Source organism: Balaenoptera ricei, chromosome 11 (genome assembly GCF_028023285.1).
Source record: "Balaenoptera ricei isolate mBalRic1 chromosome 11, mBalRic1.hap2, whole genome shotgun sequence".
NCBI lineage: Eukaryota > Metazoa > Chordata > Mammalia > Artiodactyla > Balaenopteridae > Balaenoptera > Balaenoptera ricei.
In genome coordinates this window covers 35520139-35543765 of record NC_082649.1, presented here as the reverse complement: position 1 = coordinate 35543765, position 23627 = coordinate 35520139, and the positions used below count along the sequence as shown (strand labels likewise).

The 23627-nt window shown below is 48.6% G+C and overlaps 1 protein-coding gene across 3 annotated transcripts in view; it reads left to right on the top strand.

Moving 5' to 3' along the window:
- The first annotated feature begins 563 nt into the window (after positions 1–563).
- DAAM2 (dishevelled associated activator of morphogenesis 2) overlaps positions 564–23627 on the top strand; it is a 112542-nt gene continuing 89478 nt past the window's right edge. For 2 of the 3 annotated variants that reach the window (XM_059938754.1, XM_059938748.1), the window contains exon 1: positions 759–1313. The gene's annotated coding sequence lies outside the window, so the exon portion shown is untranslated. Of the gene's footprint in view, positions 634–758; positions 1314–23627 lie in introns of those variants that run through there. The other variant, XM_059938749.1, reaches the window with a different exon arrangement.

Here is a 23627-nt window from a genome sequence, read left to right as displayed (position 1 = left end):
GAAATGGAAAAGTTGTCAGGGTGTGGACCAGGGCTTCTAATTAGCTGTTCTGTTCTTCCTGATTTATCCCCTTTCTTGCCCTAGCACCTTCCTGGCACTTAGTGTCCCATGAAGGGACTTGGTCGAAGGAGAAGTCTCCCCACCTACCCCCAGCACCTGACTTCCCAGCCGGCTCAGACCAGGGGAGGAGGGAGGAGAAACCCACCCACACCCTAGGTCACCACTTCTGCCTCCTTGACCCTTACATGTTTGCAAAACAGAGGGAGCCCTGAGAAGGCTCCTCGCCAGCGTTAGAAACAGCTACCCTCATTGTCTGCCTCGCCCTGCCGGCTGCGCTCTCCCTTCCTCCCTCCCCTGCTTTCTGTCTGAAAGTGTGAAAATTACAAATCCCAAGGAACTGCAATCAGAACTCTACCTAGGGAGAATTCAGAGTATCCTTGCCGTAAATATCCCGCTCCAAGACGCCTGACGTCAGAGCGGGGCGGGCGGGCGCGAGGCCGGCCCAGGGGGAGCGGCGAGGTTTCGGTCGGAAGACTGCGAACTCAGTTCAGCGCGGAGCCGGCGCGGCGGGCGGCGGGCGCGCAGCCGGGCGCGGGGCTGCGGGAGCGGCGGACGCGCCATGGGCGCCCCGGGGTAAGTGCGGCCGTCCGGCTCTCCTCCCTGCTTCGCGTCCGGGGGCGGGGAGACCGCGGGAGACTTTCCGGGGCACTTCCCCACTTCTCTCCCCCTCTACTTTCTTTCCGACGCTGAAAGGGGATTGGAAAGGCAGCGGCTCCGCGGGCTGCCTGTTTTGTTTCTCCAAAGTGCTTGCAGGAGCCGCCGAGGATACTTGAGTGGGGCTCCCCGGGCCTGCGTGCGCGTCTGCGCCGATGGGTGTGATTTGCGTGTCTATCTGGATGGGCACATCTGGACACAGGAAATGTCTTTGGAAAACTTTAAAAAACAATGTTTGTGGCTTTGAAATCTGATTCCTTGTTGTCACAAGTGGACAGACATAGCCGGTGCCCCCCAAACTGACAACTTTTTGGTGGTGGCTTTTCCCGGTTCCTTCGGGTGATTTAACTCTTTACAAGCCCCCCGGCTCCCACTTGCAAGCCTGGCTCCTGGCCAGCAGGCTGGGCAGAGGGAGCGGGGAGGTTCTTGCTCTCAGAAGCAGTGGGACTCGGGAGAGGGAAGGAGCATCCCAGGAAAGGGGTCCTGAGTGGGGAATCCCAGCACCTGCGACTGCTGCCCATCCGTCCGCCTGCTGTGGCCCTGACAGCGCCAGGCATTGCGGCTTTGACTTAACCGGGAAGGATCTGGTCTGGAGGCAGGTAATTGCAAAGGGGGGGGGGGGGGAGGTAGGAGGAGGAGGAGGTGGTGGCCAGGACTGAGGCTCTGTGTCCAGCCCTGCCGGAGAGTGGAAGGGACGTGTCTGCCACATGTGCCCACGGTGGGGGCCGTTGAGGGTTTTCTGGGAGCGCCCTGGTGCCCCAAACAAGATGCAAGCTCGTAACATAAAGAAACATGTCTGAGCTGTGGGGTGGAGGAAGGGGAGTGGTGGGGGAGAGGGAGAGAGATTTTTATCAAAATTGAACACAGATTGTTGAGGTCTGGGCTTGATTTAACTCTTCTCTCTCTGCCTTGGCCACTTTCTCCTGTGGTGGATTTGCAAAGTTCCTGGGAAGGTGGGAAGGAAAAAAAAAAAAAAAAAAAATCACACCTCTCCAGGAAAGAGTCCCTGGAGATTTTCCTCAAAGCCTACAAGGGAAAGGGAGCAACTTCTCATCTTTAAATAGTTTCAAGTTTTGTGTTGCTCCCGGCCCTTCCGAGTTTGGTGTCAGTTTCTTGGATTTCTCTGAAAAGCTGGCAGAAGGAGGGAATGGATTTCCCCTAGGTCGTAGAGCGGGAATTGTGCCCTGCTGAGTGTAGGCGGACGCGGGGCTGTATGGATCCACCAGCCCTGGGTTGCCCAGTGCACGCACTGGATGTCAGTAGTTGTTCCACAAAGAGAGCCCTTTCAGCTTCATCCCACCCGCGTCTCTGGTTTTGTATTTTGCAACAGAACCAACCTACAATGTTTGGGTGGGGGGAAGATTACTGGACTCTCCGTGTGTCCTAGAAAAAAGGAGAGAATAACAATAGAGGGACAGGGAGGAAATCTGGATACAGAAACGGACCCACAGGAAGTCGAAGATTTGGGAAGGATTTTAGAAATTATACAAATTGACCCCTAGGGAAGAGCTATAAAAGACGGAGCAGACAGCAATGTCAGCTATAGACTCCTTTAACTTCAGGAGTATGTCTTCAACTTGAGTGCAGAGAAGAAGAAGGAAATCGCGCTGAGGGCCGTGTAAACAAAAGTGCGTGTGCATAGGTAGTGGGGTACCCGCGAGATGCACGTGTAGGCGCTTGTTTCTGTATCGGTGACTGCGTGGGGTGGTCGTGGCCTCAGGCCTGGAAGCGTAAACGGGCCATTTCTCAGTTGCTCTGGGAGCTGCATCGACCCCCATCTCTCCCTTTTTAAAAACAAAAAACAACAACTGTGCTATGACTGTCTTGTTCCCTGGTAGTTGCACGCTGCGGCTCCTAACTCCTCGCTGAGTTTACAGAGCTTTTCGTCCAGACCCTCAGATGCGGAGGGAATACTCGTGCCCCCATCAGGACAAAAAGAGGAGAGAAACTTCTCCTGGGCCTTAGAACTGAGAAGAGAGTCAGGAGTTCAGGAAGGGGGAGGGTGTGAGGGGGGTGACCAATAGAAAGGCCGGTGGAGGTGGAGGTTTTTAGTTTTGGTGAGTGTAGGGGAGGTTGAAAGACTACTGCTTTCTGTGGGAAAATGTCCCCTCCCCAGTCTTCTTTCCCAACCCCCTGTCCCCAAAGTTTTTTGACACAAAACAGGTTAAACTTTTGCCATTACTGAAGAGCCTTGGATCCAGAGGTAAAGAAGAGGGCGGGGCGCAGTGTAGGCGGTCAGGAGGGTGCAAAGATCATCAGTAGGCCCAGGCTGGCGTCTTTCTTACAGTGCAGCCGATGGAAGTAATGATTTAAATATTCCCACTCATCCCCACCATTTACACATAAAAGGCTGAGTACCCAGGGGTGGAGGGGACCCACCTGGGAATCTAGGGTGGTCTCTTGTCCCAGCACAGGACGCCTCGGGGACAGCTGAGGGTGAGAACTGGGCTCTCACCTCTTTCATCACCCTCTCTGGAGGGTCAGTGGCATCCTGACCCTTTTCAGTTTGCTCCGGGGGACATTTCACCAACTTCAGACCCGGGACGGATTCTCAGGCCACTGACTCTTGGGCCGATACGGAAGCCTGCTCATTGGCTCTTCTATCAGCTCAAGCTTCTGGCCCACTCTTTGGTCATCTCTCTGAGATCAGAATGCTTAGGGTGCATTCTCAGGCTCTCCAGAAGGTCCAAGGGGCAAAGGCACCTGACAGAAAGAACCGCTTGGAGGATGTCCTTGGCTTTGATAGCAGATGACCCTCTGAATCTCCACAGCCAGAGTCTCTGTGTTCAGGGACCCTGTGTCCTTCGGCTCTGGACTTCAAATGCAGCCTGGCACAACAGGAATGGTACAGACATCAGAGCAGTCTGCCCTGGGAGAGAACTAGTAACCTGGGATACGTTACTTATTCCATCTGAGTTTAAGCCTCAGATGATATTTACCTCACAAGGTTGTCACAAACATGATATTTATGCAAAGGGACTAAAACAGAGCTAGGAATGTTGTAGACCCTTAATAAAGAGAATCCCATAATTTTATTTTCCAGTTTTTTAGCCATCAGGAGCCCGTGTGGTTTGGAAAGGACCTCTCCCCAAATCTGGCTACGTATTTTCCATTATTGAAGGCCGCTGGGTGGAGTTTCTAGGGCTCAGGTCACCCTTACTTCCTCCCTCTAGAAACATCGGCTAGTGGGGATTATCCGGGAGCGTGGCCGGTTCGTTAACCTGAGGGGCGGGAGAGGGCACCAGGCATCCTGGATATCTGCTCTGGAAACCACTCCTGTGTTTGAGCTCTTGGGAGGGAAGAGGGCAGCAGAGCCAGTTGTATGTGTGTGGTGCGGGGCAGCGGGTGGGAAGGTGGGAGGGAGACGGGGAGATCAAGGACCAATGGAGTCTTGAAGGACAGGCCCGAGGTCAGAGGCAGTCACTGCTCCTCAAGCGTGCTTGGGTCAGAGTGAGAGGGGAGAATCTGATGGGTTGTAAAATTGGAAGCTTTAGCCATCTGTAAACATCTTGGTGGGCATGGGCTGGGGAGGCTGCCCCCTCCCAGATCGACACACTGTCTGCTGGTGCGGCGTGGCTGGTCCAAAGGATGGAAGGAGCATCTGATGTGGAGAAAGCAGCTGCAGGTTCTCTTGGCCCATCTCAGAGCTTCTAAATTATCCTTCAAGTTGACATTTAAGACTTTGAAGATCGCATTTGTTTCTGCTTTGTACAAACTCGCTCTTTAACCATGGCCTGGGATGACTTTTCAGCTTTTAAGAGGCTCAGCCAGTGGCCAGCTTCTCTTGAGATGGCCCAGATTGGGGGTCAGTGAATTCCTCACTCCTGGCACTATCTATTTCTCCAAACTCTCTCCTCACATTTTTCTGGTTTGTTTGTTTTCTTGTTTCATTATGAGGTTTTAAAACTGCACCGTCCAAATGCTGTGCAGTGAGGAAATGCCTTTTCTTTCGACCCGTGGATCATCATGCGAGTGCTGGATGAGACTTGTCAGACTATGGGCATTAGCAGGTGTTGTGGAGTTCTTTCTGGGTCTCCCCCTCGAAAAAAGGAAAAGAAAAGAAAGAAACCTGGGAAAGAGAAACTCGAGGGAGTTTGGTAGCTCTTTGAATCCTGGCTGAAGAGGAGCTAAATTATTTGTAGGATGCCCCACGGGTCTGTGCAAAGAGCTTCAGAATCAACAAGACCCAGGTTTGAGTTCCGGAACCGTCGGGTCACAAGCTGTTCAGCCTCTGAGTCTTCTTCATCTGTCAAATGAGAACAAGAGGTGTTCTCACATCCCAGGGTTGTTCTGAAGATGAAATGGAATAATATATGGGAAGAACCTAGCACACTGATCAGTGCTCAGCAAAATGGTAATGTCCTTCCCTTTTGAGTTCTAAGCTCATGGAAGTACATGGGTTTGGACATTTGTCCATGAGTCAAAGTAAATAAGCCACTTATTCAAGGCTTCACAACAGTGCTTAAAGGTCAGCTATCCCTGCCTGGAGATGGAGACCTTCACTATAAAAGTGGGGCACAGATCTGCGCTCCCCATGCCAGACAAGTGGCAGTCCCATGCGATGCTCTACTAGAACAAAGGGAAGACCACCAGCTCACTTACCCATAAACCTGGGCCATTAGTGAGCTGCGCATAGAGCTTGCTTTAGAAATCCCAAACACTGTCTTGGGTCCAAAGAATCGAGGTCAAAACAGGGGAGGGAAACCACTGAGGTAGGACCTAGCATTAAAACTGAAAAATAATGGCACGATGACAATAATACCTGACATTTGTATAGCAGCCTACAGGTTGAAAAGCGTGTGGCCTCATTTCATCCTCATAACAATCCTATGAGATGCGTGTTATCCACATTTTACAGCTCAAACTGGGGGCTTAAAAGACTTCCCCTCACAGGGAGATCAGCTCGGTGTTTTGTGACCACCTAGAGGGGTGGGATAGGGAGGGTGGGAGGGAGACGCAAGAGGGAGGGGATATGGGGATATATATATAGGTATAGCTGATTCACTTTGCTATACAGCAGAAACTAACACCACATTGTAAAGCAATTATACTCCAATAAAGATGTTAAAAAAAAAATCATCTTTACCTTTCAAAAAAAAAAAAAAAGGCTTCCTCTATTTCACACAGTAAGTGGAAGAAACAGGAGGTAAGCAGCTACCCAAGCAGTATGTCTCAACCCATCACCTGGGAAGCTTGTAAAATTATCAGTGCCCAGACCCCACCCCCACCCCAGGCCAATTAAATTAGAATCTCTGGGGTGGGGGGCCCAGGCACTGATTGTTCTACAAGCGCCCCAGGTGATGTGAAGTGTAAGTTGAGAGCCACGGGTCTAAGGGAATCGTGAAGAGGACCAAGGTGAGGAATCAGGGTATCAAGCACAGGTGAAACAAACAACCAAATCATTGCTAGGATTTAAGCTCCATGAGGGTGGAGACTTGCGTGGTTCTCTCTCTACCCAGAACCTAGAACGTTCTGGGCATAAGGTAGACACTCAGTGAACACTGGCTGAATGAATGAACTACTATAGATGAGGAGCCGACAATTTCAGCAGCCAAGTCCAGCCTGTCGCCTTGTCATGTAAGTAAACAAGCCTTGTATGTTATTGGCATATAGCCATGGCGTTTCTTTATGTGTTGTCTGTGGCTGCTTTCATGTGAAAAGGGTGGAGTTGAGTGTTGTAACAGAGGCTGTGTAGTTCGCAGAGCTGAAAATATTTACTGTCTGGCCCCTTAACAGAAAAATTTTGATGGCTCCTGCCCTGGTTCTCAGAGTGACCAGAGCAAGGGTAGCGTAGGGAGGGTTGTTACAGCCTGGTGGTCAAGAATACGGATTCTAGAATCAGACAGACGTGTGTTGGAACCCTGTCTCCGCCACTTACCTGTTGTAAGACCTTGCATGTTATTTCACCTCTCTGAGCCTCAGTTTTCTCATCTGAAAAATGGGGAGGATAATAAGTAATACCGCCCTCACAGGATGGTTGCGAAGATTGCCAGCCCCTGGCCTAGAGTAAGCGCTCAGCAGACGTTAGCTATCCCACCTGTGATGGCCGTGGTTGTAGTTCCTGGCAACTCCCCAGTCTGAAGGAAAACTAAAGTCAGAATCTAAATCTAGTGTCACGAACAGAATAAGGGATGTGGTAGGAAAAATAATCAGTCGGTAAGTTGGTGGGAGGGAGAAGGACTGACGTGAGGCTTTCGAGGTAAAGGGGGTCTTTTTTTTTTTGTTTGTTTAAATGCATTTATTTATTTATTTATTTATGGCTGTGTTGGGTCTTCATTTCTGTGCGAGGGCTTTCTCTAGTTGTGGCAAGCGGGGACCACTCTTCATCGCGGTGCGCGGGCCTCTCACTATCACGGCCTCTCTTGTTGCGGAACACAGGCTCCAGACGTGCAGGCTCAGTAATTGTGGCTCACGGGCCTAGTTGCTCCGTGGCATGTGGGATCTTCCCAGACCAGGGCTCAAACCCGTGTCCCCTGCATTGGCAGGCAGATTCTCAACCACTGCGCCACCAGGGAAGCCCAAGGGGGTCTTTTTAAGACAACACAGGTCAGGCCCCCCGACGTGTGAGTGAGGTGCTGCTTGGCTGACGGCTGTGTCAGCCAGTAATGCCCATCATCCCTCAAGGGTTAACTTAGGCTTTATTGCACTGAGTCTAGTCACAAGCATGTCCCACCTCTATGCCCTTGTTCGTAGCTTGTTCTACATGAAAGGCCCTCCCCCAGTCCTCATCTTCCTGGGCTCCTTGTCCTGCGAGGCTTGCTCAGGGGGCCCCTTTGCTCCCAAGCTCCCTTAGCAAGCCTCCCTGCCCCCCCCAGTCACCCCTCCCTCCTCCCTCCCACAGACTTAGCCTGCAGCTCTGACGTAACATCTAACACGCTGCGTCACAGTCAAGGCAGGACTGAGTCTCTGTCTTGGCCTTCTGCATGTTTGGAGCTCATTAAAGACAAATTGCATTGTAGAAGCCACACCTGGTAGCCAAACAGTGTCAATTAAACCCTTGGTTCAACTCAGTGACAGCTGAGTTAGCTCCTGGGGAATCCGTATGGGACTTGCCCAGGAGCAAATCCCCATAGCCAACCAGATAGAGAAGAGTGGTCCAGTTTATAGACTCCGTGGACCCTTCGTGTCCTCATCCCTCTGCGCTGCGGTGGCTCCTGCCCTCTGGAACACCTCTCCTAAGGGGTAGCCAGGGACAGGGAAAGAGGGAAGAAACTTAAAACCAACTCTTTGACTTCTTGTCAGCAGATGTGGTGAGCAGTTGGGTTTTGGCTTCTCTGGGCTTTTCATGTCTATGTGCCAAAATAATTGCGAGTTGGCTTGGTGTGGTCAGCTTTCATTAGCACGGTAACAGAGAGAGGCATGGTCACAGATAATAGCAAACAGCAGATAATTCACAGCATTGCCATCCAAATACATAAGTTGGTGTTGTATAATTTTTACGGATTTTAGTGGCAGATTTATGTTGGTGGCAAATATATATTGTATATGGAATAATATTAAAATTGTTATTTTCTAATGATTAAGGAGAAGGCATAGAAAAATCTCAGCCTTAAATTAAATATTCCCTTTGAGCAACCCCAAATGGACAATTAGAAGCTGATTTCTAAAGGGGAGGGAACAGAGGGACTGAAATAGTATTTTTATAGAGCTCCCCACTATGCACATGGCACTGTGTCGATAATTTTTTAAAATAATTTTTTAAAATGTATTCTTTATTTGATTTTTCAAAATTATGACAGTAATTCTCCCTTGCTTAAACACGTGAATCAATATCATGCAGAGATACAAAAAGACAAGTGGAAAACGAATAGCATCTCTACACCCTGGGAATTAATGTTTAAAGTCTAGAGTTAATCATTCCCTATCTTTTCCTTTGTTCATACAAATACTACAGGTGTGTATACATGTACGGTGGGGTCTTGTTTGAGTGTTTTTCACCGAGATGGAATCTGCGTCTATTACTCTGCAGTATACTTTTCTTCCCTTTGACCGTTTATCAAGGTTGTCCTTATGATGGATGGAACTCTTTATTTTTTTCTGATTTCTTTATGCCTAGACACACACAGCTCTATATATCAATATTTGAGATCATGCCATTCTTCTAACGAGGTTCAATTTTTTTTTATCAGTCAGTTGTTAAACGTGGTTTCATCCTGGATGATCACCAGTTTGGGTCCCTGAGTCTGACATACCAAGCATCCATCACCCAGGAGCGCTGAGTGACTGACGTACCTAGTCTGTGACCGTCCTGGGTATGGCTGCATGCTGTGTGTGACCCTTGTTTGTCCCCTAGGGAAGCTGTTGAGCATCAGGCCCTGTGGCTGCCCCCTCCTTCTCATCAGATTCAGTCTTCCCTCCTTGGGTCTCCTCAGTCACTGACTATGTAGAAAGAGCAGCAGGAAACACCAAAGACGGGTACGTTGGACTGGAGAACGGTGTTGATGGAGCAAGTCAGGCAGTGCAGAGTAATGGTCAGGTGTGTGGACCCTGCGCTCAGATCAGCGCACTGCACCCCCCGACCCCGCAGGACCGACTCCCAGTGGCAGGCAGTGCTGGCCAGCCCTCTTTGGAATTGCCTTCGCTGAAGAGAATTGCCCCAGCGGCAGTCTCTCTACGGGGTCACCTGCATTCAGTGACCAGTGGGGCCCCTCTGCCCCAATGTGGGGAAATTCTAAAGGGCATCCCAGCTTCAGGGCTCCCCATGGGGCCGGCTGAGGCCTTCACTGAGGCTCCCTGGCAGCTGTACTTCTCCCTCTGCCCGGTGCCACCTCCTACCCGAACCTCCCACCCATGAGCGATTGATTCCAAGAACCCTTCCTACCTGCCCCAGAAGTTTTACTTATTTTATGTGAAATTGTTTTGGAAGACTCCATTGTTTTCCAGATACTTGGTGGTGGCTATGTCAGAATATGAAAAAGTGCATTTTTTTCTTGTGCTCTATTTTGTGTGTTTTCTAGGTGAGATCCAGCTGATTTCTCTACAGATAGAGTTGTTCATAACTGGGAAGGCTGAACAAATATTTTGATTTTATTGCCAAATTTGTATTTGCCCCTGCTCCCTCCCCCGAACCCCCAATGCTAGGCTGAGAGGTGTAGGCGTATCAGACTGGAAGCGTGACCAGATGGCTTTGTTGGCATCCTGCCTGGAGACGGGCTGGACAAGTTGCCCTTTGGGAATTCCTCTCTATCTTACCAGTGCTTCTGCTATATAAAGGGGGTGGTCTCAGGGGGCTCTTCTGGCCCACTGGGAGCCACCTTCCTGCCTGTATAGGTATTCACATCATGCCTGCCTGGGTCTCTGCCAGATCTGATTCGTCCTTACGGGGGTGTTTGTTTCTTACTGCTTTGTCCCAAGCAAGGGAGGTCTTTGGTGCTGTGTATTGAACATTCCACCTTCCGGATTATGTACACTGATCGGCTGCCTGAGTGCCAAAGCAAAGCTTGCCTGCATGATGGATTCCCGATGGGCCAGACTTGGGGACCCCAACTCACAGCTGACGTCTGACCCCGTTCCTGGGGGTCAGTGTCAACACTCCCTCCCTCACTTCCCCTCAGACACCACTGCCCCCAGCCTCGAGTTCCCCTGATCAGGCAGCGAGGGAAGGGAGTGATTCCAGGTCAGTGGGAAGATCCCGCAGTATCTCCACAGTGCCAGAGGCAGCTTTGAAGTTCTTTTGAAGCAAATTCAGAGTTTCTGTGGACTTTGGTCAGTGGACTTTGGGCAGTAGAAAGGCCAAGCCATTTTAACTCTTCTTTTCTTTTTTTTTTAATCTCCATCAATATATTTATCAGTCTGTTCCCGATCATGTGATATTGGGCTGGCAGCTGCCCAGAGAGAGAGCTAGGAATTGCCTCTGCCTTTCTGAGACACTCAGTTGATAATTTACCATTACCACTGCCCTGAACAGAGGTGATGTTATTGATGTCTGTGGCTGCCTACATGGAAGCTGGGACTTACAGCTGATAAACAGACCAGACTTCTGTGTAGAAAGCTGTGGGTCAGAGCGTAGGCACTGGCTTCAGATTCTGGCTCCACTACATGTTAGCTGTGTGGCCTTGCGTGAGTTACTTCATCTCTCTGTGCCTTCATTTCCTTACCTATAAAAGGGCTTGTTATGAAGATAAAGTTAATGCATGATTTGGTAAAAAGAAAAAAATAGTACTTGAAACCATGGCTGTCGCATAGTAAGTGCTAGGAAGTGTTAGTGATGATGATGATGGAGATGATGATGGAGAACAGGGACCCAGCCTCATTAGCGCTATTGGCCCCGCATCCTGCACGATGCTCGGCACAGAGCTGGGGCCCGATGAGCATTTATCAAGTAAAATATGCCACTGCCTTTTGCTAAGTGTCTACTGCCTGCTTAGTCTGCTCAACTCTCTACCAAAAAATATGTTTTACATTTAGAATGTTTAGTTCATTTAAAATTTTTATTGAAGTTCGACATGATTCAGAAAAATACAGCTTATAAGTATATAGCTCAATGGGTTTTCACACCTGTGTAACCAACATCCAGATCAAGAAACACAACATTCCAAAGCTCCCACCTCCCCCGTCCCCAGAAGTCCCTCGTGTCCCCTTCTGGTTACTCCCCTTCCATAATCCTAACTTCTAACAGCAAAGATTAATTTTGCCTGTTCTTGAACTTCAAGTAAATGGAATTGTACAGTGTGTACTCATTTATGTTCATCTACTTTTGCTCGGCATGATATGTCGATGACTCCTTCTCATTGTTGTGTAGTATTCCATTATGGAACTATCCACACTTTATCCACTCTTCAGTTGGTGAGCATTTGGGTGGTTTCCAGGTTTGGGGCTGTTGTGAATAGGCCTTGCTGTGAACACTCGTGCACTTGCTCACGGGTAAAGGTAGGAATGCTTCTCTGTTGGTGTGTTCCTGGAAGTGGAACAGCTGGAACCTAGGGAATGCATATGTTCAACTTTAGGAGATATTGCCAAACAGCTTTATAGAGTGGTTGTACCATGTTTTCCACTTTCTGTAAAGACGAAGAAGGCGTTCTAACTTGGTAGTGTAGGGGCTTGAGGCCTGGTAATATCCTGGGCTTCCTGAAATGTGCATATCCTCCGAGCTCTTGGTATCTGAGAGCTCACATGTTCTAGAAATCCTCGGGGCGGGGGTAGGCATGTCCTTTTTACCAGGCACTGTACTAGGTGTTTCACTTATACTCCTTCACCAAATCCTCGTAACCATTCCATGAGCTGAGATTTGGTGTTATTAATCCCTCTTACAGATGAGGAAACAGGCTCAGAGCAATTGAATGAGATACCTAAGATCCTACAGGAAGAAACTGTCAGAGCATGTAAAACAGGTGTGCCTGCATCTAAAGCCATTTTAGGATCTGATGGTGAATCATTTTGGCTTTGGTGCTGACACCGGAGAGAAAAACAGACCCGCTAGAACCTGTGCCAGCTGTGGGTGGTGGCTTTGAGAAGACGTTCTGTGAGATGGAGCAGAAATAAGGCAACTCAATGACCTTGGGAGGTCAAATTGTTTTCCTGCCCAGGGACAGCTGGAGAAAGTCATAACTTTCCTGGAATGCAAGGGCGACCATGTAATTTGCTGCGTAAACCAGGACTCTTTCAAGAGGAAAAGGGCACTAACTGGATAGGATTCTGGGAAGCAGGCGTGAATTGGGACTGTCCCAGTTTTGCTCACTCCCCTGGAAGTCTGAGCCGGCATCCCTCTCCTGGTCAGTGGGCTGTACAGGTTCTTTTTAACTCTTTCAGAACACTGTCTCTCTGGACTCTGCCCTCATGTGATGTACTTCTAGTCTCCTCTGTTTATCTTAAAAATGAGTCTGGTTTTCTTCTTCCCCTCTACACAACATTCCCCGCTCAGATGGGGCTCTGACAAGGTGAGCTTCCTTTAACAGATCTTGTTACCACTGAGATGCATTTGCCAACAGACTAGAAGCTTCTAGAAGTCTAGGGCTGTGCCTTAGTCACTGTGGTATCTATGGCACTTAGCCGGGTGACAGACACAGAGTTAGCACTCCAGGAATATTTGACTGTGTATGACATTTATCCATGTGCTTGTTCATTCATTCATTCATAGTTCATAAAACCAGAGCTTAGTTTGGATTCTGTCCTCTTTTTTTGATCTGACGCCTATTCCACTGGTCCAGAAAGAAAAGTCAGTTGTGTGTGTGTGGTGGTGGTGGTGGGGGGTGTGTGCATGCACACAAAGGACAAAGAATAAAAGGGATCAACTTAATGAGTAGCAAATGCATCATGGAATTTGGTGTCAGGATCTAGGTTTGAATTTCAGCCATCCACTAATGAGCTGCACTGGCTTAGATAAGCGATGTAGCAATTTAGCATTTCTGAGCCTCCGTTTCAGCCATGTGTGCAGTGGAAACGACAGTAATGCCCGGGGTAGAGGAGTGAAGTAAATCTATGATGCAGGGTATATGGAACGTGCTCAGTACACTGTGAAGTGCTGTGTAATTCCTAGTTGTTAGTGGTTGTGGTGGTTCAACAGCTATTTGAGAAACACCAGTGGGAGGCGCTGTGTGCTGAGGCAGGTCCTGTGCAGTGAATCCCCCGTGAGCAAAATCTACACCCCCTCCAGGACCTCTGGTCTCTCAGTGAGGCATCAGCGCGTACGTGGCAACCCCATGTGGCTGGGAGCTTTTATTAATAAACGAGGAAGGGATCAGCAAATTCTTCAAGGTCTTAGGGATTTGATGTGGGTGTCAAAGATAAGGATGCAAAGGATAATTAATTTCTCATTAAGCCCACAGCTGCATTTTCACCAGAGCAACAGCAAGAAGCATTTAAGGGCTTATGTGTGTCCTGCAGTATCTTTGGTATAGTGTGGTGGCTTCTTGTGCAGATTTCTGGGGTCAAACTGCTGGGATGCAAGTTCAGATTCCACCCTTTATTAGAATTGTAGCCTTGGGCAAGTATTTATCCTGTTCCCTGAGATTCAGTTTCCTCATCTGTAAAATGGTGATAATAATAGTACCTACCTCCAAATGAGGACAAAAGTTAAGACTTGTAAAGTACTTAGCGCAGTGCCTAGAGCACAAGTATGTACTCCATAAACCTATGTTGTTATTATTGTCCAAATAATTTGTTTTCCATTGGAATACGAGGTACTGTATGTGCTGATGCAATACATAGAGAAGGGAAGATTGTTTTGCGATGGGGGATGATGTCAGGGAAGGCTTCGTGGAAAAGAGGCACCCCCAGGGTTGGCTTCTTTTACACCTGGAGCAAAAAGGCAAAAAGTTCATGTCCATGATTACTCTGTTCTTAAAGCTCAGAGAAGAAGATTTAGCATGGAAGAAATTCCTTTCCTTAAGAGACATAAGTTGAATGCCTCCTGGAACTTTGCAGTTGAACTTTGCATGTGTTCCCTGCCCTCATGCACTTCAAACTGGTTCATCCATCCTTGTGCCAGGGACAGGGCATATTAAGATGAGTCCTCCAAAAGTACTAACGGTGTTGTTGAGGAAGGATCTAAAAGTGAAGAATACTATCCCATGTCATCAGTGCCGTGAGTGGGAGATGCTCAAAGTTGAGAAACTTAGATTCCATTTAAGAGTGTTTGGGAATGTGAAGAAGTTATGGAATCTCCTTCCCAGTTTCTGTTGTGATGATAGGATGGTAAATACATGGTGCTTCCTGCAGCAGGAGGATGGATAAATGGTTCCTGTGGTTCCTTCGGTGCGTCTGTGATGTCCACATAGTTGTGTGTCTTACAGGTAAAGGGCACAATGAACACACTCTGAACTTTTCCTAGACAGTGTTGACAAGGTCTACAGAAATGCATTTCCCACGTTGCCCAGGGATTGTTGGCATTTCTGTTTCATGGGCTTCATCTCTAATGTTATGACTCATTTAAAAAATCTCTATCTCAAAGCCAGTTTGCAAGAGGAAGTCTTCCCTCTGGCTCCGGCCACAGCTCCTCCTCCCTCTCCAAGTTAAGAAGTGATAAAATACTATCCAACTTGTTCAAACTTTTATAAATTAAAAGAAAAATTCTTTTGGTTTTTCAAAGCATGCAAATGCAATTCTAAGACTGCAGTGATGCTGTAGAATAGTAAACACGTGAACAAATGTTCAACCTGACTCGGAATCAGGGAATTAACCATAAACTGAAGTCTTAAGGAGACAGCCATTTCACACTCATCAGATTGCCCCCCCCCCAAAGTATACTCCTCCCATTGTATGTAGAGCCGAAGACAACTCCCATTCACCAATGGTAGGAATTAAATTGGTATGGACACTTTGGGGAGCTACTTGGCACTATCCAGTAAAATTGAAGATATACTTACCCTACGACCCAGTGATTTCATTCCTATGTAAGTCTAGAGAAACTCTAATACTTGTGAAAAAAAAAGACATGTTCAGGTATATTCATGATGGCATGTTTCTTTTAAGAGCTAGAAAACTACCCAAATGTCTATCATCAACCAGAAGACTGATGACATAATTTGATTTGTATGTACAATGGAATACTACAGACTACAGTGAAAAATGAATAGACTGTGCTATAGGGATATAACCCCAGAAACAATATGAAGTGGAAAAAGCAAGTTGCAGAAGAATGCCATTGCTATTAAATCATACAAAATAATATGCTTTTATTTGCACATATTTACCTGTGTAATTAAAGTGTAAAAAAACCATTATTTTGGAATAACCACCAAATTCAGAGAAGTGGCTCCCCCTAGGGAAGGCAGGAAGGAAGACCAGGGAGGGGTACGCAGGGCTTCCATTTTTATCTGCGGTATTTTATTGCTTGTGATGGCTACACAGATGTTTATTATCTATATTTTGTAGAGCGGTAAAATATTTTCTAATTGAAAACAAGGTAATTTCTAAAAATGGGCACAAACTCCTGCTCCATCCCCTCTGCCTGTTGGCAGACACACTGTAGAGTGACTGTGAAACTGCTCTCCATTTGCTCCAGGTCCATATGGGACATTTTAGGTAGATGTGATCATCTTCAAATGGAACGTTCTCCAAACATCTATACTGGACCCTGTATGCACACGGTATTCACTGTTTTTTGAACTTAAAATCTTGACCTATTTTTTTCTGACCTGTTGGTTTGTTGGGATCATATTTTGATATGTTGGTAGAGATGCAGAACAGGGCCATAGTAATAGAAACCAAACAGCAGCTCTCTGGCTCATTCTCTAGCGAATTGCTGGAGCTTCCTCTCCTCCCATCTCTCCCTTGGGAGTTACTGGGATCCCTTGCTGGTGCTGGCAGGTGACCATGGCCACAGTCCTGACATCCCTTTGATAAGGACGTGGGACCAACATTCTCAAGTATTTCTGACTGCCTGGGTTGGGGAGGAGGAAGAATTTCCCTCTCTGCACCATAACTTCCTGGTTTCAATGAAGTTCTCCATCCCTTCTGAGTTCCATCAGTTCAGCCCTGGCTCTGTTACTCTTGCAAACATCCTCAAGTGGGAAAGCACCCACCACTGGCAATTGCTTCACTTTCTTTTACTTGACAATGAAGCCGTGCTGACTTCTTCCCTAGGTGCCTATTGAAATGCAGTCCATCCATCTCTTTTATGTGCCTTCCTCTTTTCTGCAGCCCCCTCTCCCTTGGAATCTGGTCCGAGCTCAATCCCAGTGACACATACTGTGTTGGCCTTGAGTGCCCTGTCCTGTGTTGTGCGGCCTCTGTCCTTGACCGAGCCCGTGAACCTCAATGCTCAGTGGTTCTGCACCAGTGAGCCCCCTTCTCTGGCTTGCGTGGTGCTTGCACTGGGGACTGAAGCTGGGGGTGGCTTTCCTCTCTGCCTTCGGCTTATTTATACATCATATAATTCACCTTCGTTAAATGGGAGAAAGTTGCACGAAGCTGGGACTTCGGGGAGCAAATCCTGGGTACGTGGTTGCTCTGAGAATGGACACTGTAGTCCATATCAGTCAGGCTCTGGGCAGGAAACAGTTGGCACTCCCAAAAGAGTTGAACTGATAAGAACGTAATGAGAGGGCTATTTGCAGAGAGATGAAGGGCTAAGGAGATGGTGAGGCACCCAGGGGCCAACAACAACAGGAAGCTGTTAATACTCCTACCCCTGAAGGGGTGAGGTGTTATCAGAGCCCTGTGCCAGCTGGAGCTGAGGAGGAAGGGCTGCTTGGCTGGAGCTGTGGCCCTAGAGGAACACAGCCCCTGCCAGAGCCGTGGCTTAGCAGAGAGACAGTAAGGGAATAACACCTGAGATCTCTCTCCTCCCACCCTCCAATCACCTGCTGTTGCTTCCAACTGGTCGAGTCCCACTGGGCAACAGAAGCCCAGGAAGCTGGGTGATGCATTCTGGAGAGGCCAACCTTCCCATTCCCCCCAGGGTGGGATCGTGGCAGAGAAGGGCAGGGAATGGAGGCAGAGGGGCAAGCAGAGAATAGGCAGCACCTTGTATATTTCTATGTGCAGTCATCATCTAGAAAGACCAGGTGTAGTGAGAAGCCCCTGTGATTCAACCTGTAATAGCATTTGGGCAGTTTGGGCTATGGTTTTGGAGACTGGTTGACCCCTGGCTTTGATGGGTAAACAAGGAAGGAGGTCTGGGAGGGAAAGGAACTGAGATTCGTGGTTATGGGTCATGCACTTTGTTCTGTGCTTTGAAAGGGAAGATGATTTGAATGAGGCTCAGGGATTGGCTATTTATCATGCTCCAGGTAGTTATCATACCTTAAAATGATTGAGCTTGGTGGTCTCAGGTGGCAGGTTGTGGTCTTGAGACCTGTTCCGAGCCCAACCCAAGTGACACACACCACGTTGGTCTTGAGCGCCCTGATGGAGACGCATGTGAGGCTGAGGACGCCCTTAGCTGGAGCTAATCTTCCCGGAGTTTTCCTCCTGGCTCCACTTTCATCCACATCACTCATTGCCCTCGCCCTGAGGCTCACCTGAACACATCTCACCTGTGAAGGCTGTGATAAATGTCAGAGAGGCAGCCTTGATCGAATGACCCTAATTGTGGAGACATGGTCTCTAAACACTGTGGCAAGGTACAGAGAAAGGAGAAAATAACATATCTGAACTCATAGGCGTACAGGGCCTGCCCTGGAGAATTCCCAATCCAGCATGTACATGCCAAAGATAAGGGGCACCTGCAAAGCAACATATCAAGGGAAAGTTCACAATATACGAACAAAATGTGTACTTGGTAAAGAAGGGTAGGAGAATAGAGCCATTGAAGTTGGTGGGCTTTGGTAGCAGAGAGAGTAATAGCCCTCTGACCTTGGCTAAACATTTGACATCTCGAAGTAGGCCTCAGTTTCCTCATCTGTAAAGTGGGCAAACTAAAGGTCTATTTCTAATTAGACAGCTGCAGGGGTTACACGGGAACATGATGTGAAGCACAGGGCCTACCTAGCACACAGTAAAGGTTGGCTATTATCAACATCATTATTATTCCTGAAGGTGAATGCCAGTCACCACTTGGAAAGAGGAGTGAGGACTCCAAGATTCCAGAAGACTTGGCACCCCCTTGTGTCTTTTAATTGACCTAGTTCATTGCCCTATTCCAGCCAACCTCACAGGCCTCAGTTCTTTGACTCCCACTCATGTCCCATCAAGGGTGACATGGGTGCTTGTGGACCTGTCCATCGGCTTGGTCCCCTCTAGGTGGGGAATCGTGAAATGTTCAGGAGGAAAAGTATGAAGGGTCATCTTGTCTCGCATTTCCCAAACCGCATTTGATAAACCACTGGGTTCCCACAGTGGCCCTGGGAAGAAAGTTCTGTGGTTAAAGAAGTTGAAGCAGCCCTTCCATCTTTGCTCTTCTTTCTCTCACGGAGCTACAATGCTCAGAGAAGCACTGCAGTCAAAAACTGGTTTCACGTTGTTTAAACGAGTATTCTCTCAATTTATTTATCTAAAGAGGACTTTTTCCATGGGACACCCCACAGGACTAGTGTTTTCAGGCGTATATCGGTTAGAATTTGTGTTCAGCTACACGGTACAGAAGCCCAACTACATGGTACAGAAGCTTAACTAGGTTTCTTTATTTTTCTCATTTTCAGGACAGCAGATGCAGTCCTGAGTTGGTAGAGTGCCACCACAGTGCCTCTATGTCTCTACTTCAGCCTTCCTCAGAATGAGATTTTTGCCTTTGTGCTCACTGCCTCTTGGTTACAAGATGGCTGCATCACCACTAGCTTCACATCTGCATTCCAGGCAGGAAGAAAGAGAAGGACAAAGCACAAAAAGTGCATGTCAGCTAATTGTTTCTGTTTAACAAGCTTTTCTGAAATGCTTTTAACAAGCTTTTTTTTAACCTCTAGAAACTGGTTAAAACTGTGCTAAGGAGAGACTTCAAACTAAAAGGGAATCTGGGGGGAAGCTAAAAGCTTTTTAAATGGGCATTTTGCTGCCTCAAACCGAAGCAGGGACCTCTTAGTATGGAAGAAGGAGAGAATTAATGTTAGGTGGGCAATTCACATCATGTGCCACATTCATTGATCAAACCTTTGCTTCTCTCTTCAGTGGGTCGAATCTAAAAGCATCCCGTGCAAAAAAAATAAAAACAAAGGAAGCAAAGAAACCAACCAACCTTTGTAATCAATAGAAAACACACATTCTAAGCAACAAGGCACTTGGGCCCACAGACTCATTGGGAAGATGCTGTTGGTGCCCCGTGCAGGTCTCGGGGCTGCCGTGGGTGTTCCAGCTAATGGCTCACACCTGTGGGGACTGCCCTGGGGTTATTGAACCCCCTCACCCCGAGGTGCCTGGGAAGTACATCATGCTTACCCCACCCTCTCCTGCATCCTGTGGCCAGTGACTAACTAGGGAAAAGGTACAAAGGCCCCACTCCCTTGCCCCAAGCGGGGGCCGGGGGGCAAATGTGGCAGTGCCCTTCCTTCTCCAGAGCTCCCCACAGGATCAGGCTGAAGCTAGACGTCTCCTAAAACCACATTCTCTCCAGATCCTTCCCCTGCCCTCTCTTCTTTCCCTCATTCCCTTCCTGGTTTCTCCTGAGAGCACGGCCTCAGTACATGACATGTAGATGAATCTCTGTCTCAGGCTCTACTTCCAGGAAACTAGATCTAAGGTGTCCTGGGTCAAGCGGGGGGCGGGGGTGTGTGGTCTTCACCTCCTTCTAAGGGATTTGGTATAAAACCCGTCCCCTCGGTCCTGTTTGTGGCCACTTGGACTTAGCCTGGGTGCCGTGGGGATAGCTCTGCATTTCACCCTGGTGATGGTTGTGGGGGGACAGCATCTTTGCAAATCCTGTCAAATATGTTTGGGGAGAACTCAGTGCAGGACACTCAGCAAGCAGAGTCTAGCACTGTTATCTTCTCAAGGCAGATATTCTTAGAAACATTGATTTGCATTCTTAAGCCCACGAACTGTTTGAAAGGACTTGTCATGTGGTGTGTGTGTGTGTGTGTGTGTGTGCGCGTGCGTGTGCGTGTGCGCGCGCGCGATTTTCCATCTTGTGGCAATGGCAGTGGGGTATTTATAGCTGGATCTACAGGGCCATTCTCACATGGCTAAAGAAAATGAAAACCTCATGTGGATTTTGTTTTGTCGCACCCCCCCCCGCCCCCCGCCTTTGCCATCGCAGACTCTCCAGTTCTTAAACCCTTGTTGTTGTAACTAGAGCCGCGTAGAGCATCGCTGCAATGGTGAGGTTATGTAAATTTACTATTTCAGGCAAAAGCGCCGGTTCTGCCCCAGTTAGGCCATAGGGCCTAAGAGGAGACTTTTGGGGCGAGCTTGCGGGTGACCCTAAGTGGCAGCCCCACCCGTCACCACTCTCTCTAGAAAGTCTCCCCGGATTAACTCTGTGGAATGTGGATTCCCCAGGTCACCCCATGATCCCTCTGCGCATATGAGCTCCTTGGAAAGACAACTATTTTCTTTCCCCCTTGTTTTTCGGTATTCTTAAGCCTTTCATGTCTGTGTTTTGCCTTCTCGGTTAGACAGAAAACACCCCGGGGGCCTGGTCTGTTTGCCCAGGTTAGTCTGAGCTCTTGGCAGCGGCTGTGTGGGGAGCTTGGGGTGGGCGTGGCAAATGCTCAGGCCCCTGCTTTCTCTAGATGGATGAAGAACTCCTGGGGTTCTCTGGGCAGCAAGGTCGGGGTGTTGACCTGATCTTTACGGAGAGGCCGGAGTGCTTCCTGACCATTTCAGCTGAGGAGGCCAAGGGACCCAGGACCCCTGTAGACCGTCTACCATTTCTTTCTGGTGACCTGGAACCCACACATTAGCACTTTGGATTAAAGTAGCTGGGGCTGCAGAGGGTCTGCGCTGTGGCCTGGGGAGGGGTGCACGGCCCTAACCTGCCAGAGCATTCGAAGCACCCGAGGGGTGTACGATGGAGGGCGCTTAGTAAGCTTAGCTGCCGTGACCCCGGGAGCTGAGTCTTCTCACTGCCTGGCCATCCCCAGGGCTGTCAGGCCTCCTGCAGCTGGCCCACTGCACAGAGAGCTTTGTAAACTCCCACTCGTCAATCTCTCCATCAGTTGAAGGCCTACTGCATGCCAAGCACTGGGCTGAGCACTTGCACACTTCAACACACCTCATTCTCGTAACAGACTTGCAAAGTGGGTGTTATCCCATTTTACAGAAGAGAAAACCGAGGCTCTAAGAGTTTAGGCACCTTGCTTGAAGCCACGTAGATAGGTAGGGGCACAGAGGGCCTGTCTCCAAGAATCACGCCCTCTGTACTGCACCCTTATACATCGTAACCATCTCCTTTCTCCATGAGCTGAATAACCAACTGTGACTTCCGCCATCCTGTAACTCTGTAGCATCAACAAGCATTATTCTGTATCCCCGCCTCCCCACCCTGCCTTGGTAGGCTTCTAGTCGCAGAGTGGAAGGTGCCTTCTGATCTGGGGGTCAGTGGGGAGCTTCTGGAGAGCCTGTGCCTTGAACCCTCGGGTCCTGCCCCTCCATCCTGCTGCCCTCCTCTCTGTCATGCACCCACCACACTCTCTCTTCCTGCGTCCCTCCTCTTTCCACTCCTGTGAGTTCTAGAGGGTTTCCAACCCTAGGGTAGAGCCAGCAATTCATTAGTCTTTGTCCTATTTCCAAGAATCCCAGATATACAAGAATTCCTCATTGAAAAGTCAAGCATTCTTGGGGAAAGTGTGTGTCACCGAGAGAGAGAGATTCCTCACATTGGGAAATGAGATCCCAGGCCAGTCCAGGAAAATAACTGTGGATTTCAGAGCCAGATGGAAGTGGATTGGCTCTCCCTAACACCCCATCCCCTGGCTACTCACCCCCTCACAAACCACATCTGGGGAATTTGCCTTCCCAGTTCATCTGAGGGCATTCACCGGATGACATTTTCCTCCGGATACAGAAGTGAGGAAGAGGCGGATTGGGGTGCACGCGTGTGTGTGTGTGTGTGTGTGTGTGTGTGTACACATAGATCTCCTCACCTGCAGGTCTCTTTCTGTGCAGTTCCTCTTGGTGTGAGCCACTCACCTCATGCAGAACATTCTAGTGAGTTTTGGTTGGGGGGAGTGGATCCCAGGATACAGAATGGCAGACAGTGAGTTCAGCTGGTCATCTCCTTCTACTTGGGGGCAGCTCCGCCTACCAGAGTGTCTCAGGTCAATGCAAGGGAAGGTGCTCAAGGACACTGAGAAAGGAACCTCTCATGGCTACAAATTTACAGGCTGGAAATAGAGGACAAGAGGCAGCGTGTGAACAGAGGGCAGAGCAGGTGCAGAGTGGGATATAATCAAGAAAAGCTTTGGAAGGATATGAAGGTAAAATACACACACACACACACACACACACACACACACACACACACGCACAACTTTCCCTCCTTGATTATAAAAGAAATACAGGTTTATTATAGAAAATACAGAAAATACATAGAAGCAGAAAGACAAAAATAAAATTAGCCTGTAAACCCATCACTGGAGGACTGAAAGGGGCTTGGACCTTTCTGTGCCTCCACCCCTGCCCCCCAACTCCTGGCCACCAACACCCTTGGAGAACTTGCCCCCCTCCCCAGTCCAGTGAATATTTGGTCACTCGCATTCCGGTCTCTCTGCACATTTTTAAAGCAAGGTTGAGTACATACTGTTTGAGCAGATGTTAGACAGTTTTGTGCATTGATTTTGTCCCCTCCCCTTAGTGTCACCAACTTTGTAAATGAGAGGAATTTTAAGCTAGGTATGGAAAGAGGTCCTGAGGCATGGTTTGACGGAGAGAAAGCTCAGAACTGGAGGAAGGGCGCTTCAACACTGGAAGGTACCCACTGGGATGAAAGAGCTTTTAAACGATGGAGGGAGACAAGGATCTCAAGCTCAACCTCCCAACTCCTGCATGGGCTGTGAGCACCCAAAGCCTTTGACCGAGGCTTGGGTTCCCTGGCCACACATTTAGCTCTGATGCCATTACTGAAGCTTATTCTAGGGTGGGCACTGTAATGAGCCCGTCACATACACTTCATTTTTACAACTCTGAGTTTTAGGTGGTTAGTTGTTCCACTTCACAGGTATGGAAGCTAAATCTTAGAATAGTGAAGAACCTTAGCAAGGACGGTTCCACAGCAGTAGAGCTGTGATTTGAATTTGTTTATCTTCTAACCACTGCCCTGAACAGCTTCCCATCCATGATAGAGGGTGTTTCCTGGTTAAACGTTTCTTGCTCAGACTTTCTGGATGGACTCACCAGAGAACAAGAGAACACCTTCCCAGTGGTTCCAGGGAGGGCAGGTAATCAGAATTATTGTGTTTTCCCTGGGGCGGGACTTGAAAGCCTCAGCCCTGCCATCCGGAGTGGGCATCAAATCAGTAATCCCAGTGTCGCCACTACTCACCACTAGGCTCTTCCTCCAGGAAGTCTTCCAGGTTGAAGTCCAATTGACACTCGTCCCTCCCTTCCTCCATTCTCTTTGTTAGTAGCCTTCTCCAGTTTCCAGCTACTCAGTAGTTGATCTT